Source organism: Monodelphis domestica, chromosome 5 (assembly GCF_027887165.1).
Source record: "Monodelphis domestica isolate mMonDom1 chromosome 5, mMonDom1.pri, whole genome shotgun sequence".
NCBI lineage: Eukaryota > Metazoa > Chordata > Mammalia > Didelphimorphia > Didelphidae > Monodelphis > Monodelphis domestica.
In genome coordinates this window covers 182,389,228-182,408,071 of record NC_077231.1, presented here as the reverse complement: position 1 = coordinate 182,408,071, position 18,844 = coordinate 182,389,228, and positions in this window count along the sequence as shown.

Here is an 18,844-nt window from a genome sequence, read left to right as displayed (position 1 = left end):
TATGGGGAAATGCGACTGACATTTTCATTCAGAATTCTCTATAACCTAAGCTCAGTGAGAGAAGGACCACACATTTGATGTTGCATGCATCTGGATGGCTTTTTAAAAGCATCCACTTAAAAATTGTGTAGATTTTCCCAAGTGCCATCAGGTGATGAGGGTAGATTGCAAACTTTCCCCTCATCCTTTGGCAGGTGCCTTTTACAAATATTATATCATTTGATTCTCTCAACAACCCTGTAAGGTAGGTTCTCCCCATTTTACAGGGGGAAGGAAATAAAAGCAAAGGGAAGTTAAGTGACTTGCCCAGAGCTAACGTGTTTCTATGATTAGATTTGAACTCTTATCTTCCTGATAAATCCAGCACAGTATCTCTTTTCTTACTTAGGTGCCTCATTGGTATAGGAAGCTCCTGATAAGGGCATTCCCTCATCAAAGCCAACAGGTACCTACCCTGTATCTTATAGTTTTAAAGAATTTTCTGGGGGTACCACAAAGTTAAATGACTTCTCCATGGTAATATATGTCAGAGGCAGGACACATCTTGCTCTCTTCCTATCTCTGAAGTCGGCTTCCAGTTCAATCAATTTTCCACAACTAAACCAACAGCCCAAAATAATTTTGTCAGTCTATTACTCCATATAAGACTTCAAACCCTCTATGTAATGAAATTCATCTTTTGACCAGTCGACTGAGATAAGCCTTCTCCAACTTATCTTCATCCTGACCCTAACCTACTGTCCTCTCTCATCTTCTGTACTTCCTGCTATACCATTGTCACTCTTGACTAGTGGACTCTTGCATTTCCCACCCACTTCCTTCCTCCAGTAAAATGATATATAGGACATATCTCTAAAAGGTAAACTTTACTTCAAAATCTGGCACTATCCTAGCCAGCAGTATTAAATGGAAACAATAAAGTGAAGACCTTGTGGGAAGTAAGACTCAGTTATAAGTCTATTTTCAGAAAAAAAAAAGAACTGAAAAAAGACATCTGTAACGTGGCTTTTCATGTACCCAGATTGCCTAAAATGAGGCATCTCTCTTAGGCACTCTACCTCATCACTACTCTTTGTCTCTCTGATTGGAGGGTGAAGCCATCAATTCCAAATCTCCACTTAAGAAGAATTCATTTTAGAGATCACATTTCTCACCTGAATATTCTACTTTGGGATTTCTCTGATTGACATCTTCACCATGCTCTAGGAAGTTCATTTTTGAGATACCAATACTTATAAATAATCATATTTATCCTACAATAAATGATTACTGTAAGATCATGTAAATATTGTAAAATCTCATTAGCTTTGTCATTCTATCTCATTACTCCCTTCTGACTAGAGGCTGGGGCATGAGCTCCAAACTTCCATTTAATTTAAGGCGAAGAAAGCTCTACTCACAACTTCTCTTTTATTTTTTTCTCATTCTTACTGACTGTCTTACTTTAAGATTTCTTTGTCTAACTTCTCTACCATGCATTTAAATACCTTCCTCACCTTCCTTTTCAGTCTTATGTTCCTTTTGTTTTCCCCCTATTGGACTGTAAGTTACTTGAAAGCAAAGACTGTCTTTCTTTTTTCAAAATTATACTCCCAGTGCTTAACACAGTGCCTAGCACATAGTAAGTGTTAACAAATGCTTATTATAAGTAATAACTTATGGGTCCATGTGGGATATGCCAAAGATATGCTTCTGGGAGAAGACATTCTTTATCCCCCTACCACCCAGCAGGAATTGACTGTGTCTTTAAAACTATCACATCCAATAATTATGATAGAAGACTATCATGCTAAGAAATGGCTGGTGAGATAATTTCAGAAGAAAAAAAATGTAGAAAGACATGTATAGTAGTCTCTCGGTGACCGAGAATGACTACTGTCTTTGTGCATTTTCATCTACGGTGTACCCTCATGTGGCTTTGGAGTCCAAAGGCTGAGGCGCAGAGTCTGTGGCACACGGGGCCTGGGACGCCAGTTGTTACGGGAGGTGCGGTTGTGGCCTGGTGTCGGCGTTCACGCGCAGCGGCAAGACATCAACGTCGCTCATCTTCAAAGGTGGTGGCGGCATGGTGAATGTGGGTTCGCCAGCTGCTTCTGTCAGAGGCAGCGAGTTCTAGTTGCTTTGGTGTGATGCCAGCCCACTTCAAGTTGGACTTTAGCTGATCCTTGAATCTTTTCCTTGGTCGGCCTTGTTTCCTGAGTCCAGCTGACAGTTTACCATAGAATACCTGTCTTGGTATTCGCTGTGGGTCCATGCGGATGACGTGTCCAGACCATCGTAGCTGGGTTTTGAGGACCAGGACTTCGATGCTGGTGGAGTTGGCTCTGTCGAGGACTTCCTGGTTGGTGATTCGGTCCTGCCATGGGATCCTCATGATTGACCGGAGGGAGCGTTGGTGGAATTGCTCCAACTGTTTCATGGGCTTCCAGTACAGTGTCCATGTCTCACAGCCGTACAGGAGTGAGCTGAGGACCACTGCGTTATACACTTTGAGCTTCGTCGCAGTGCTTACACCGCTGTGTTGGAGGACTTTGCAGCGCAGCCGCCCGAGTGCCTGGCTGGCCTTTTGGATCCTGGCATTAATCTCGTGGTCGAGGGACCCGTCATTGGCGATGGTGCTGCCCAGGTACTTGAAAGTGTTGACGTTAGAAAGCTGCGTACCATTGATTGCAGTGCATGGCTGGTTCGTTGGCCTCCCTGGTGCAGGTTGGAACAGCACCTCTGTTTTGCTGAGGCTGATAGTCAGGCCAAACAGTGTTGTTGTGGTGGAGAACCTGTCCACAATGGTTTGGAGATGATTTTCTTGGTGGGCCATGAGAGCACAGTCATCTGCAAAGAGAGATTCCAGGATGAGTCTCTCTGTTGTCTTTGTTTTTGCAGTCAGGCAGCGAAGGTGGAATAGTGAGCCATCCAGTAGGTATTTGATATAGACGCCCAGGTCTAGATCCATCACAGCATGTCATAATACTTGGGTGAAAAATAGAAAGACATATTAACTGTTGTAAAGGAAAGTGAGCAGAACCAAGAGAACATTGCATACAGTTACTCCAATATTGAATGAGTATCAAATGTGAATGACTTAGATATTTTCAGCAATACAAGGATCTAAGACAGTTCCAAAGGAATTATGATGCAAAATGTTATCCATCACTTTATTTTTCTTGTTTTGTTTGGTTTGTGTTTTCTCTTGCAATATGGCTAATATAAAAATCTGTTTTGCATGACTTTATCTGTATAATATATGTCAAATTTCTATCCTTTTGAAGAAGGGAAGGAAGAAAGTAAATAATTTAGAATTCTAAATTTAAAAAGTGTTAAAATTGTGTTTACATGCATTTTTAAAAAATGAAATTTAAAATATGTTATATGGGATGACTCTCCAGATTGGGGAGGAAAAGATACTGGGAGAAATTCTGTTGCTGTGCAGAGCAAAACATATTAATAAAATGCATATATTTTTAAAGACTATCTCTCTTTCTCCCTCTTCAACACCCCTTCTCTGGTTAACCAACAGAATCCACTAAACATCACCCAAGGGATCAAAGGTCCTAGCTAAAGGTAAAGAAGCTTACTATTACTGAATACCAGAAGGTGCACTTGTAGAAGAGAGCAATATTTGAAACATGGAAGGTGTGTGAATAAGGCATTTTCATAATAAAATCATGAACCTTTAGAATTATCAAAGTAATCAAGGAAAAACCATCTTCAGATTTGTGTTACTTTCTATTTCATATCATTGGATTTGTTGTATTATGTTCTAATCACCTCATAAAGCTGCATTATGTATACTGCAGAAAACAAAGTTAGAAGTACACAAGTATTCCTGTTTGAAGATTATATCTGTTCATTCTTCAATATATATGGTGTGGCTAGGAGACAAACCACAGTGAATGTCCATAGCAAATAAGAACAATTAGCAAAGTATGAATTGGTTTTCTAGCAAGGCTTCTGTCAAATAATATAATGCTTTTGATTTGTTTTAAGTGAAGTATAATTTCTTCATTAAAGTTACTAGATCCCAAGAGTGAATTAAACATATTTGGATTTCACAGTTTACATTTCATGTCTGAGACAACCTTGACCAATATTTTCATACAGTGATACCTATAATAATGACAAGGGTTTTAACTTAACAAATGACTTTCATGATAGAAGTATATACGTAATCCTTACCCATCAATCTGCTAATTGATCTCCTGGTTTTGAAACTCAAAGGGTTTCAAAGATTTTTTAAGCTTTAATATATACTTAGGGGTTATTTTTGTTTATAGTTCACATTTACTCAGGAATGTGATCATATGGAAAAATTTGCTTACAGTAGAAAAACAAACTCAAGAAATACAAGATGAAAAAATATTGACTTTGTGTGTGTGGTGTAACAGAACACATCTGGGAGCCATAGTGGGGCATAAACTAAATATGAATCAACCTTGTAAGGTTGCTAACTAAAGAATGATTCTGTCTTATCTAAACAAAAGTTGAAGAATTGTAAGAATATGTTATCATTATCATCAACATTGATCAGCTCTTTATTAGAGGAATTCTCCTAGTCTAAAAAGTCTAAAATTGGGCCAATGGAGAAGAACAACCAAAATGAAGCAAGGGAATTGATTAAAGACTTTGGTAATAAATTTAATGGGAAAAGCTATAGCAGTTAGGGGTTAATCTGGAAAATAGAAAGGCATCTGATGACTGAGAAGAGTCTAGATACAAAAGAATTTTGCATTCATATTAAGAAAGGGTTCCTCAAGCCACTAAACAAATAATAAATAAGTGATAGGAAACAACTTCCAGCCAAAGGAGGCAAGACAAAAACTGTTTCCTTGCTCTTATATTTAGGAATTAGTTTATGACCATTTAGAGATAGGGATAGGGATGTAGCCTATGATTTCATTTGTATAGAGGAGACTTCCTCTATCAATGTAGATGGATACCTTTTCTATAACTTAGTCTTAATTAGTTATCTAGAGACCTAAGGGTTATTTTGACTTACTCAGAGTGATACAGCCAATATGTGTTAGAGGCAAGATATGAACCCAGAAGCTCCTAGACATAAAAATAAAGTTTAAAATATGTTCCAATAGTTGTGGTCATTTATGACAGTGAAATAGATTCATACAGATTGAAAATAGGGGCATTTAAAGTAGATAGGTCTTGATATTTCCAATAGCCTTAGACAAAACACAATGCCCATACCTATTAAAATTACTAGAGAACATTAGAATAAATGGATCATTCCTCAAAACAATAAATAACATCTATCTAAAACAATCAACAAACTTTAGCTGTAATGGGGAAAAGCTAGAAGCCTTCCTAATAAGATCAGAAGGTATTTATAGCAGTCTTAATTCCAACTACATTTCCACTAAGCCACTTCAGAGTCTTGTTCTGCCCCTCTCTTACTGTATGTTTTTTTTCCTCCTCCTCTCCCTTCCTCTCAATTATTTTTACACTTGTTTCACCTCCAAAGATCAAGGTGGAAAATCAACAAGAGGACTCTACTCTGTTGCAGAAAAAAAAAAAGGTGTTTTGATTCAATCCATTTTCCCTTACCTAAGTGCCTCATTAGACAAATCCTACTGGAGATACCATGATATATGTATTGATTAAATTAAATAAACATTAAGTACTTACTATTTGTAACACACTAGAAGATAAAAATCAGTAAATGACAGGGTCCCTGAACTCAAGGTGCTTACAGTTTAATAGAGGAGTAAAATATACATGCAAATAAATATAATACAAAAGAAGCAAGAATAAAGTTCTCTGAGTGTGTTTAGAAAGGAGATTTCAGAACCACCCAGCTGTGCCCTAAATAATGAATTCTTATTCAACAATTCCAGATGTGGAAACTGAAATTACGATAAACTGTCCATTGTCTCAGGTTGAGTAAGTATCAGATTAAACCACATTTTCTGATTCTAGACTCAAGTCTCGTTCTATTTTACTACACAGCTTTTGTTTAAGAATGTTTTAAATTGAAAATCTGTAGGGGATTTGGAGAAGATTTGCCAAATAAACTCACAAAAAAGGGGTCCTTTGGAGAACTATAGATATAGAAAGGGACTACAGAAAGTAAAATAGAAAGAATAAGGAGGTTTTTTTTAATTGAAGGAGGTGCTTGGGAATCCATAGGATAAAATAACGGGGAAGAGACTTCTGAGTAATGCACATGACATCTGTTTATACAGAAATGGATAGTTTGGAGAAAGAAGGAGTTGAGGATAAGGAATTTAGTAAACTAAAATTTAAATGGGGTATCTCTTCCTATCATTTCTTACATATATATGTATATATATATGTATGTATATATATATATATATGTATATATATATATATAAATACTGATGATTTGTGTGGGTTTATTTTTATATCCTGTTATGTTACTAAAATTATTAATAGTTTCAAATAACTTTTAGTTGATCTCTGGGATCTTTCACATATACCATAATATTATCTGCAAAAAGAGATGGTGAGATGGTTTTAGTATCTCCTCACCCACTCTGATTCCTTCCATTTCTTCTTCTTCTCTTATTGCTATCAAAAGAATTTCTAATAATAGCAGTTCTAATTAAGTAATATGGACAATAATGGATATGCTTGTTTCACTCCTGATCTTATTTGGAAGGTTTCTAGCTTATTCCCATTATAAATAATACTTGCTGATGATTTTAGGTAGATGATTTCTATAATTTTAAGAAAAAATCCATTTCAACCTATGCTTTCCAATGTTTCTAATTTGGAATGATATCAAGCTTTTTCTGTATTTTTATATCATAATTATTTTTTTGCCTTTTTTGTTATTCATGTAATCAATTATATTGATAGTTTTCCTTATATGAAACTATCCCTGAATACCTGATATAAGTCCTGTTTAGTCACAATGTTTAATCTTTGTAATATATTGTTGTAGTATCCTAGCTAGTATTTTAGGGTTTTTGCATTCTTGCTAATTAGTGAAATTGGTCTAAAATTATAAAATCTTTTTTCTCTGTTTTTGTTCTTCCTAGTTTAGGTATTAGCACTATATTTCTTTTTTCACAAAATGAATTTTGTAAAATTCCACTTTTACCTACCATTTCAAATAACTTATTTAATAATCAAATTAGTTGATCTTTAAATGTTTGTTAAAATTCTCTTGTAAATCAATCTGTTCTCAATGTTTTTTTCCTAGGAAGTTTATTCATGGCCTTTTCAATTTCTTTTTCTAAAATAGGTTGATTTAGATATTCTATTCCTCCTTTGATAGTATTGACAGTTTATATTTTTGCAGGTATTCTTCCATTTAACTTACATTTTTAAAATTTTGGGCATATAATTGGACAAAATAACAACTAATAATTGCTTTGATTTTACTTTCATAGGTGGTGTATTCACCCTTTTCAATTTTTAATGCTAGTAATTTTCTTTTTCTTTTTTTGTAATCATGTTAAACAATGTTGACCAATTAACATGTAATCATGTTAATCATGTTTATCAATTTTAATTTTTTATAAAGTCAACTCTAGTTACATTTCTTAATTCAATGATTTTCTTACATTCAATTTTATTATTGTCAACTTTTTTTTAGGATTCCAATTAGATATTTAGTTGGGGATTTTTAATTTGGTCTTTTTTTATTGCATTCCCAACATTGATCTATTCTCTATTTAAATGATATATGATTGAACTGTAAATTTTACTCTCATTACTACTTTTGCTATTGCCCATAGGTTTTAATATGTTGTCTCATTATCATTCTCTTTAATAAAAGTATTTATTGTTTCTATGACTTCTTCTTTAATTCATTCATTCTTTGAGACCATGTTATTTAGTCACCAATTAACTTTTATTCTGTGTTTCCATGGTCCTTCATTACATAAAATTTTGTTACATTATGGTATAACCAGTGTTCACTTACTATTTCTGTTTTTCTGCATTTAACTATAAAGTTTTTGTATCCTAATTTATGGTCAGTTTTTGTAAAGGTACCATATACCACTAAGAAAAAGTTATACTCTTTCTATTCCCATTCAGTTCTTCCAGATATATTTCATATTTAGCTTATCTAAATTTCTATTCATCTCCTTAACTTTTATCTTACTTATTTTGATTAGATATATCTAGATCTGAGAGGGGAAGATTGATGCCCCATAATATTATTGTTTTGTTATATTTCCACCTGGAACTCATTTAGCTTTTCCTTTAAAAATCTGGAGGCTCTTTGGAGCATATAGGTTTAATACTGGCAATGTTTTGTTATCTATGGTTATGTATTCTTCACATAATATATTTTTCCTGCATGTCTCTTTTAAGTAAATCTATTTTAGCTTTAACTTTGCCTAAGATCATGATTGTTACCTCCACATGTTTTTTGTATTATCTGAAGCATCATATATTTTGCTCCAGCCTTTTATTTTTTAAATTTTATTTAGTCAATTTAGAATATTATTCCTTGGTTACATGAATCATATTCTATCCCTCCCTCCTCTACCCCTACCCTTCTCATAGCCCACATGCAATTCCACTAGGTTTTACATGTGTCCTTGATCAGAACCTATTTCCATGTTGTTGATGTTTGCACTGAGAGGTTCATTTAGAGTCTATATCCCCGATCATATGCCCCTCAACCAATGTAGTTAAGCAGTTGTTTTTCTTCAGTGTTTCTACTCCCACAGTTTTTCCTCTGAATGGGGATGGTGTTCTTTCTCATAGATCCCTCCGGCTTGTTCAAGATCACTGCATTGCCACTAATGGAGAAGTCCATTACATTCGATTGTACCACAATGTATCAGTCTCTGTGAAGAATGTTCTCCTGGTTCTGCTCCTTTCACTCTGCATCAATTTCTAGAGGTCATTCCAGTTCACTTGGAATTCCCCCAGTTTATTATTTCTTTGAGCATAATAGTATTTCATCATCAACATATACCACAATTTGTTCAGCCATTCCCCAATTGAAGGGTATCCTGTCATTTTCCAATTTTTTTTTGCCACCACAAAGAGAGCAGCTATGAATATTCTTGTACGTGTCTTTTTCCTTATTATCTCTTTGGGGTACAAACCCAGCAGTGTTATGACTGGCCCAAAGGACAGACAGTCTTTTAGCGCCCTTTGGGCATAGATCCCAATTACCCTCCAGAATAGTTGGATCAGTTCACAACTCCACCAGCAATGCATTAATGTCGCAACTTTGCTACATTCCCTCCAGGATTCATTACTTTCCATTGCTGTCATGTTAGCCAATCTGTGAGGTACATGATAGAGGCTGGCACTAGAGAAAAAGTGCCAGACTGCCAGTCCCTATCACAGGTGTGAGGTGGTACCTCAGAGTTGTTTTGATTTGCATCCTTCTGATTATAAGAGATTTGGATACTTTTTCATGTGCTTATTAATAGTTTAGATTTCTTTCACTAAAAATTGCGTATTCATGTCCCTTGACCACTTATCAATTGGAGAATGGCTTGATTTTTTGTACAATTGTACAATTGATTTAGCTCTTTATAAATTTGAGTAATTAGACCTTTGTCAGAGGTTTTTGCTATGAAGATTGTTTCCCAATTTGTTACTTCATTTCTAATTTTGGTTGCATTGGTTTTGTCTGTACAAAACTTTTTAATTTGATGTAATCAAACTTATTGATTTTACATTTTATGATTTTTCTAGCTCTTGCTTGATTTTAAAGTCTTTTCTTTCCCATAGATCTGACAAGTATACTATTCTGTGTCCACCTAATTTGCTTATAGTTTCCTTCTTTATTTTCAAGTCATTCACCCAGTCTGAGTTTATCTTGGTATTGGGTGTGAGATGTTGATCCAAACCTAATCTCTCCCATACTGTCTTCCAATTTTCCCAGCAGTTTTTATCAAATAGTGGATTTTGGTCCCAAAATCTGGCATCTTTGGGCTTAACATAGACTGTCTTTCTGAGGTCACATACCCCGAGTCTATTTTACTAATCCTCCTTTCTGTCTCTTAGCCAGTACCATATTGTTTTGATGACCACTGCTTTATAGTATAGTTTGAGATCTGGTAATCCTTCCTTCACATTTTTTTCATGATTCCTTGGATATCCGTGATCTCTTGTTCTTCCAAATGAACTTTGTTGTGTTGTTGTTGTTTTTTTCTAATTCAGTAAAAAAAAATTTTGGTAGTTCAATGGGTATGGTTCTAAATAAGTAAATAAGTTAGGGTAGGATGTTCACTTTTATTATGTTAGCTCATCCTACCCATGAGCAGTTAATGTTCCTCCAATTGTTTAAATCTAGTTTTAATTGTGTGGAAAGTGTTTTGTAGTTGTGTTCATATAGTTCCTGTGTTTATCTCGGCAGATAGAGTCCCGAGTAAGTTATATTGTTTAGGGTGATTTTAAATGGAATTTCTCTTTCTAATTCTTGCTGCTGAGATATATAGAAATGCTGATGATTTATGTGGGTTTGTTTTGTATCCTGCAACTTTGCTAAAGTTGTTGATTATTTCCACTAGCTTTTTAATTGATTCTCTAGTATTCTTTAAGTAGACCATCAAATCATCTGCAAAGAGTGATAGCTTGGTCTCCTCATTGCCAATTTTAATACCTTCAATTTCTTTTTCTTCTCTAATTGCTACTGTTATTGTTTCTAGTACAATGTTAAATTAGAGAGGTGACAATGGGCATCCTTGTTTTACTCCTGATCTTATAGGGAATGCATCTAGTTTATTCCCAATGCAGATGATATTTGCTGATGGTTTTAGATAAATATTGTTTATTATTTTTAGGAAAGGACCTTCTATTCCTATACTGTCTAGTGTTTTCAATAGCAATAAATGTTGTATTTTGTCAAAGGCTTTTTCTGCATCTGTTGAGATAATCATGTGATTTTTATTGGTTTGCTTGTTGATGTGGTAAATTATGTGGATGGTTTTCCTAATATTGAACCATCCTTGCATTCCTGGTATAAATCCCACCTGATCATAATAAATAACCCTTGTGATGACTTGCTGGAGTCTTTTTGCTAGTATCCTGTTTAAGATTTTTGCAACTATGTTCAATAAGGAGATTGGTCTCCATCCTTTTATTTTTACTCTATGTGTGTGTCTCATTGTTTAGAGTGTTTCTTGTAAACAATAAAGTTTCTGGTTTGGGCTTTCAGTCTATTTTTGCTCTCTGTTTTCACTGTATGAGTGAATGCATCCCATTCATTTTCAAAATTATAATTACTAGCTGTGTATATCCCTTATCTATTTTTCCTCACTATTTATCCTTCTCTCTCTCGTTTTCACCCTATCTCTATTCAGAAGTCTTAGTTCTTCAGATTACTACTTCCCTGATCAGCACCTCTTCTAAGAATCTCTATCTTATTCTCTTTTCCACCTAGTTCTAAATCAAAATATCTTCATAAGGTTTTCTCCCTTATCTACTCCACTTTCCTTCTAGTTCTTATTCTACCCTCCATTCTAAGCATCTCTCTCTTATCCCCTCACCTTGACCCTTTATTTCTTATTATGAACTACTTAAGAATCCCTCCCTTATCTTCTTCCCTTGCCTTCTTTTCTCTTAATCTACACACTCTTCTAAGAATTTCTTCTTTAGCCTACCCTCCTATTTCTATATTCAACTTGACCTCAAGCTTTTTATCTGTATATTTTTAATTACTCAAGTAGTCATATCATTCTTAAGTGTTATAGATAATATTTTCCCTCATAAAACATTTGACCTTATTAGATTCTTTATAATTTATCTTTCATGTTTACCTTCTTATGATTCTTATAATTCAAATTTTCTACTCAGTTCTGGCCTTTTCTTCAAGAATAGGTGAAAGTTCTATAGTTTATTAAATATACATCTTTTTCCCTTGTATAATTATACTCTGCTTTGCTGGGAGTATTATTCTTGGTTGTAATCCCAGCTCCTTTCCTCTTAAAAATATTGTAAAAATATTCCCTGCTCTTTGTTTTTTTTAATGTTGAAGTTTTTAATTCTTGTGTTATCCTGACAGTATCCTGACATCCACAATGTTTAAACTATTTTTCCCAGTTACTTGTAATATTTTCTTCTTAACCTGGAAGTACTATTTCACACCTGACTCAACCATTTCTGCCACTTTAGAATTGACTCTGAAGTATTATTTTTAATTATTTGTGGGAGAATTTTTAGGATGAGGTAATCTCACCCCCTATTTTGCCCTCATCTGTCATCATATAATCTTCACACAAAGAGCTATAAATTATTCTTTATCTGATAGTAGCTTACATTTATATAGCAACTTTTTAATTCATTTTTTCCAGATTACATGTTGATACAGTTTTTAATAATTGTTTTCTGACTTTTAGTATCTATAATCTTCCAATTCATCATGACCACATATGGGGTTTTATTGGCAAAAATAATGGATTGATTTACCATTTCCTTCTCCAGCTTATTTTAAAGATCAGAACTGACAAACAGAGTAAAGTGATTTGCCCAGGGTCATATAGTTCATCAGTGTCTGAAGTTGGATTTGAAATCAAGTCTTCCCTACTCCAGGCTTGGTTTTTTACAAATTGTGCCAGCTAGAGGCCCTCAACTCTTAGTAAACTCTCAATTAATACTTAGCAGTAGTCTCTCGGTGACCGAGAATGACAATTGTCTTTGTGCATTATCATCTATTGATGTACCCTCATGTGGCTTTGAAGTCCAAAGACTGAGGCGCACAGTTTGTGGCACATGGGGCATGGGACGCCAGTTGTTACGGGAGGTGCGGTTGTTGTCTGGTGTCGGCGTTAACGCGCAGCGGCAAGACTTCGACGTCGCTCATCTTCAAAGGTGGTGGCGACATGGTTAATGTGGGTTCGCCAGCTGCTTCTGTCAGAGGCAGCGAGTTCTAGTTCCTTTGGTGTAATGCCAGCCCACTTCAGGTTTGACTTTAGCTGATCCTTGAATCTTTTCTTTGATCGGCCTTGTTTCCTGAGTCCAGCTGACAGTTCACCATAGAATACCTGTCTTGGTATTCACTGTGGGTCCATGCGGATGACGTGTCCAGACCATCGTAGCTGGGTTCTGAGGACCATGACTTCGATGCTGGTGGAGTTGGCTCTGTCGAGGACTTCCTGATTGGTGATTCGGTCCTGCCATCGGATCCTCATGACTGACCGGAGGGAGCATTGGTGGAATTGCTCCAGCTGTTTCATGTGCTTCTGGTACAGTGTCCATGTTTCACAACCATACAGGAGCGAGCTGAGGACTGCTGCGTTATACACTTTGAGCTTCGTCGCAGTGCTTACACCTCTGTGTTGGAGGACTTTGCAGCACAGCCGTCCAAGTGCCTGGCTGGTCTTTTGGATCCTGGCATTAATCTCATGGTCGAGGGACCCATCGTTGGCGATGGTGCTGCCCAGGTACTTGAAAGTGTTGATGTTGGAAAGCTGCGTGCCGTCGATTGTAATGCACGGCTGGTTCGTTGGCCTCCCTGGTGCAGATTGGAACAGCACCTCTGTTTTACTGAGGCTGATAGTCAGGCCAAACAGTTTTGTTGCTGTAGAGAACCTGTCCACAATGGTTTGAAGATGATTTTCTTGGTGGACCATGAGAGCACAGTCATCTGCGAAGAGAGCTTCCAGGATGTGTCTCTCTGTTGTCTTTGTTTTTGCAGTCAGGCAGCGACGGTCAAATAGTGAGCCATCCAGCCGGTATTTGATGTAGACGCCCAGGTCTAGATCCATCACAGCATGTCGTAATACTTGGGTGAAGTATAGGTTGAATAGTACTGGAGCGAGGACACAGCCTTGTTTCACGCCATTGGAGATGTTGAAGTGATTGGAAGCCTCTCCACCAGATAGGACTTCCCCTGTCATGTCAACATGAAAGAGCTGGATCAGTTTGACGAATTTTGCTGGGCAACCGAGATTGCTAAGGATCACCCACAATGTGTCCCTGTTCACTGTGTCGAACGCCTTCGTCAGGTATATGAAGACAATGTAGAGACTCAGGTTCTGCTCAAGGCATTTTTCCTGCATTTGCCTCACCATGAAGACCATGTTGATGGTGCTACGATCTGGTCGGAAGCCACATTGTGATTCAGGCAGGTTCTGCTCTGAAACAGATGACAGGAGTCTGTTGAGTATAACACGGGCCAGGATCTTTCTGGAAGTGGAGAGTAGTGAGATGCCTCTGTAGTTGTCACAGGCTGCTCGTGAGCCTTTGTTCTTGTATAGGGCTATGATTGAGGCATCTCTGAATTCTGAGGGCATGTCTTCCTCTTCCCATTTGCTGGTTAGCACTATATGGAATGCCTGGAGTGCCTTTCCATTTCAGGCCTTGTACACCTCGGTTGGGATCCCTTCTTTACCGGGTGCCTTGCCTGCACTAATTTGTTTAATGGCTTTTTGGACTTCCTCTATTGAAGGAGGGACGTCAAGTTGTTCAATGGTGAGGTTTTGGGGGATCTGGTCAAGGGCGCTTTGGTCGACTGAAGAGGGTCGGTTAAGAAGCTGACTGAAGTGTTCTTTCCACCTGTTGCTGATGCCTTTTTTGTCTTTTATGAGAGTGTCACCGTCAGAGGATAACAAGGGGGCGGTGGTGGGTTTTAATGGCCCATAGACAGTCTTGAGGGCACTGAAAAATTGTTTGTAGTTTTTCGTATCAGCAAAGAGCTGGATTTCTTCTGCCTTTTTTTTCCCACCATCAGTCTTGCATCTTCCTGATCTCACACTGCGCCATGGCTTGGAGAGACTTGAATCTGTCCTTTTTAGGAGCAGAGTTTGGGTTATTTTGTCACTCCATAAAGGTTTTGTTCTTTTTGCTCAATAGGTCTTCAATAGCAGTGTTGTTCTCATTGAACCAGTCCTGGTGGTTGCGTTGTTTGGGGCCTACGACTGCCTTTGATGTTTCCTTCACCACGTCTCTGAACTGGTTCCATTTCTCGGTTGGACTTCCAGTGAGTGGTCTCTTGGCAGACAGCTTGTCGTCCAGGCAGGACTGGAATGTTTGCAAATAAGATGGAACTCTAAGACAACTCACGTTGTAAAATGCATGAACTGTCTGGGCACTCTTTGGATGGTGAGGCGCAATGCGCATTTGAAGAGTCACTCTAACCAATCCGTGGTCTGTCCAGCATTCAGCTCCTCTCATGGCTCTGGTGATCTGTACATCCTGGAAGTCTCGCCAGTATACAATGATATAGTCAATGAGATGCTACTGTTTTAATCGTGGGTGCATCCACATTGTTTTATATTTGTTTGCCATTCTGAACACAGTGTTCGTGATAGTGAGTTCGAACTCTGAGCATTTGCTGAGTAGCAGTAGGCCGTTGTTGTTCATTTTGCCCACACCGTGTTTGCCGAGCACTCCTTTCCATCTTTCATGGTCCTGGCCAACGCGGGTGTTGAAGTCTCCCAGTAGTATCAGCTTGTCATTTGGGGGCACTGAGTGCAGGACAGCATTCAGGTCAGAGTAGAACTGCTCGATGGTCTCCTCTGTGCTGGTCAGTGTTGGGGCATATGCGCTGATGATTGTGGCATACCAGTCTTTGCTGAGAGACAAATGGATCTTCTTGAGCCTCTCACTGATGCCCACAGGCAAGTCTGGCAGCTGTTTGATCAAACTGGTCTTGATAGTCAGGCCAACACCGTGGATTCTGTCTTCATTTGAGGATCTACCTTTCCAGAAGAAGGTGTATCCAGTGGTGGGTTCGCTGAGTGATCCCTCTTCTGGTAAGCATGTTTTGCTTAAGGCTGCAATGTCGATGTTATATTGTGCCAGTTCTTTACCGATTAGAGCTGTTCTTCTCTCAGGTCTTGGGGTATTCTCTCTGTCAAGTAATGTTCTGATGTTCCATGCTCCTAGTAGGAGTTTCTTTGTATTATGTTTTCTTTGATTTCGACCGCTTAAAGGGATGACCCGCCAGCTGCGGTGTGCTGACTGGGTGTTTGTAGGACAGGCAATGTTTGGGACACCTTTTCTAGTCCCCTCCCTTGATTAGGATGAGCAGTGCTGTCCTAGAGACAGCTGTTCAGTCGCCCAGGATGCTGCTGAACATCCCTGTTGTCCTACAGGGTCGAGCAACCACTGGTCCATGGGCCACCTACGTGCAGGATCGTGACTACAACTGCCAGTGGTCACCTCTACCTGTTGCATCGCCACTCCCCCATTGCCACAGGTCTTGAAAAGGGTAGGCAGGGTTGGAATAGATAAGCATGCACAAAGATACTTGTGTGGAAAGAAATTTTGTTCAGGGAGGGGTAGTATCTCTGGTACGGAGGGCTTGTCATGCCCTCCTAGGGCAGCTCTCCAGCCTCTGACACTCACCTGACACCCAGCTCTCACTTGTGGCTCCCAGTAGCTGCTAGCATGCGGCAGTTGCGACACCCAGGGCAATGGCTTTGATAGGCCAGCTAAACCTTGTGAGGGTAGCCATTGGGTTGTCGACCCCTGGTGAACCAGGGCTTTGATCACCCAGCATGTGAAGACTGCTTCAGCAGAACAGGTGGAAGAAACCAATAAGAAGGTTCAATGGCTGAGATGGCAATGCAGCAAAGTACTGTGAAGTGCATAGGGCATGTTGGAGCACAAAAGACAACACGGACATCCAATGCAGCTGAGGAAGTCTCCAGGTGTAATGACTTTTCGTACCACTGGACCCAGGCTTCTAAAGCCGAGAGAGTGGGACTGTCTCTGTGCATCGACTTTTCCACTTAAATCTCTTTCAAATAATGTTTATAGAATCTTTTATAGCAATTGCTTTGGTGAGAATCTGTCCTAGAACACCCAGGCATTCTTCCTCTACTCCACCCTTACTCCCAATCTATGGCATTCTCTACTCATGAATTACCCTCAACTCTTTTGACCTTTCTGTCCCCTGCACCAATGTTCTTGTCATATCCTGGGGTTTTAGGAGAGCCAACTCACTCTTTTGTGTGAATTTTAGTTTTACTCCACCCTGCTTAGTCTTTAGAATTCTAGCAACCAGGAATGTATACACCTCTACTTAAAGATTAAATGTGGGGGAGGATGTCTATGACCCACGTGTGCTAGCAAGTGACAAATCAGAAACAAATGACTGACCCCCTGCGCTATCCTAAGCCAAGTTTAAGCCACCATTGGTACATGTGAGACACAGGAAGTGATGTAAAGAACTGCCTTTATATTTAGCATGACTTCCTGTAAGAGGGACTTTTGCAGACTTGGCCGTGGAACTTGACCTTGGAGGAGCTCAGTATGAGATGTCACACTGCTTGCCTTTAGATGGTCATGTGGTGAATGATAAGGCTGACTTCCCTTTTCCTTGTTTTTCTGGAGAGACCCCTTGCCTGAGGCCTCTGAACTCCTGCCTGGCTCAGAGCAGGCTGAGCATATCATTCCATTTTCTCACTCTCTCTTACATTCTTAATTTCTTCCTTCTATTGTAAATAAACCACCATAAAATTCCATTCTGATTTGAGTATTTCATTGGGATTTAGAATTTTAAATCCCTGGTGACCAACTAAAAATATATTGTATCAACCCTAAATTTACCCCTTACAATCACCTGATGACCAACTCATTCTCTCTTTCTATTCTTCCTTTTTCTGAGTTTGAGAGTGCCAATAGTCTGAAGGACAGGAGTGTAAGCAGACAAGATAAAAAACAGTTTGGCCCTCCCCAAGAACAGCTTGGTCTTACCCTTGCCAAAGGCAATTTAAAAGTATCAAGATATGTCTCTCATTGGCCTTCCCAAAAAACCAAATTCAAGACCACAGCACCCATGGGGATCTGGGTCCAAAAATATGGTGTCTTGCTCTGATTTCTATCCCCTTCCCACACTATCCAGAACTCTATTGCCTCTAGTACTACTTGCCAGTTTCAGATTTAACCATGTACAAAAATTTAGAGAAAGACTCAAAAACTATTGTTAAGAATGTAATTTCCAATGACTTGTTGATATAGGGTTAGTCACCCAAACACCATTGTTTTCTAAGACTTAAAGCAAATTGTAAACTTCCCAGAAGACAATTCTTTTTCAAGGGATGCAAAATAAAGGAAAACCAACAGTAAATATCCAGACACCATTTAGATTCACTAATCTCCAATAAAAAATGTCTCAATTGCCCCTTTTGCTCCTTTATGTGAAAACTAACATCACATTCTCCCCCTTCACCACCCTGAGAAGTTTTAAATCTCTAAAAATTAATCTGTTGCCCACAAGTAACATCCCAATATAAATGGGCTACTTCATTAAGCCAACTAGCAGTAATTGCTTCCTTCCTGCTCCCAGAGCTCAACTGCCTTGATTCCCTAATTATGTTTAACATCAATTCATCTAAGCACTCTGCTAGATAACAGGGACACAAAGGGAAAAACAAAATATCCCATACACTTAGGGAACATCTCTGCTATTAGTTGAATATAATAATGATATTAAATAAGCACTATATATAAATATATATAATTATCAAATTAATTTTAAATGGCACAAAGTCCATTACCTTAACATTCACTATCCCTGAAAACTACCCAGTCTCCAAGACTTTGAGCTAAAAAAATTCTTTTCTGGCCAAGACTATTTTTCCTTCTACTTCTCTTACTCCTTTACTCTTACCAAATTATTATCTACTTTCTGTGTATCCTTTTCTGCCCAGTTCATGTCTCCTATTGTGGCCTCACTGCTCTTCCTAGCCAATCTTATTCCAATACATATACTTTCTTCCACATTTGAATCCTATGTCCTCCTTGCCCTTCTACCATTTTTTTCCTGCTTACTCCCAACCCAGGATAACTATAACTATCCATCTTCTCCATTCCAGCTTATAAATGGTAACTGAACACTATTAGAGGAAAGCCATGCTGAGTGGATGTATGATAAATTGATTTACTAGTATAACCTCTACTGAGTCCACTGGTGCACAGTTATTTTTTTTTCCTGAATCACTTATTG